Genomic DNA, 773 nt, shown 5'->3' with positions numbered 1-773 from the left:
AAGCTATACCAAACAAAAGAGTATAATTCAAGATAGTGCCGGGAAGTTATCAACGGATTTAACTATCATTGAACCAATAACATTAGATTTTGTTAGACATTTAAGAATAAACACTAGCGAGAAAAACACACAACGTTTCGATGACTCCATGTCATCATTCTCAAGTGAGAAGAGAATAAAAATGAATAGTTAATTTATACCGTACGAAGGTGGCAAACGTAAAAAGTTTAAAATATTTAAAATATTTAAATAAATAATTGCGCGTGTTAAGTTCATAAATGTAAACTATTAAATAAATAGTTTCGCGCGTATGGAATCCGATTGTTTGTTCAAAGAGGGCTTCATCTTCTTTATGAAAAGCATTTCATGAACTAAACAGTCCAGTTTCCCGGTGCACTTTTTAAGTACGTTGAAATGCTTGGTCAGGTCGCCGATGGTTTGTAGGCCGTGGTCGTTCTTTAGATGTTTGCCGATGGCCGAATTACGGTGCTCATTAATACGTTGATGTAAATGCCGGCTGGTGTACCCGACGTACTCTGCTTCACACAGATCACATTTATAATTATATACAACGCATTGTTGGCTAACTATAGGAGGTTTAGGCTCACGTACTCTCAGAGTGCAAACTATTTTAAAATGTTTGCGTTATCGCAAACTTATATACTTGGGAATAATTTTCACGGAAAGATATGAATAAATAAAAAAAGATAAATAAATAAAGTTAGCCAAAATTTAGGATTATGAAATGATTCTTACTCCACTAACAGGAGATA

The sequence above is a fragment of the Stylophora pistillata genome, chromosome 5, assembly GCF_964205215.1.
Source record: "Stylophora pistillata chromosome 5, jaStyPist1.2, whole genome shotgun sequence".
Lineage (NCBI taxonomy): Eukaryota > Metazoa > Cnidaria > Anthozoa > Scleractinia > Pocilloporidae > Stylophora > Stylophora pistillata.
This window is presented reverse-complemented; position numbering follows the sequence as displayed.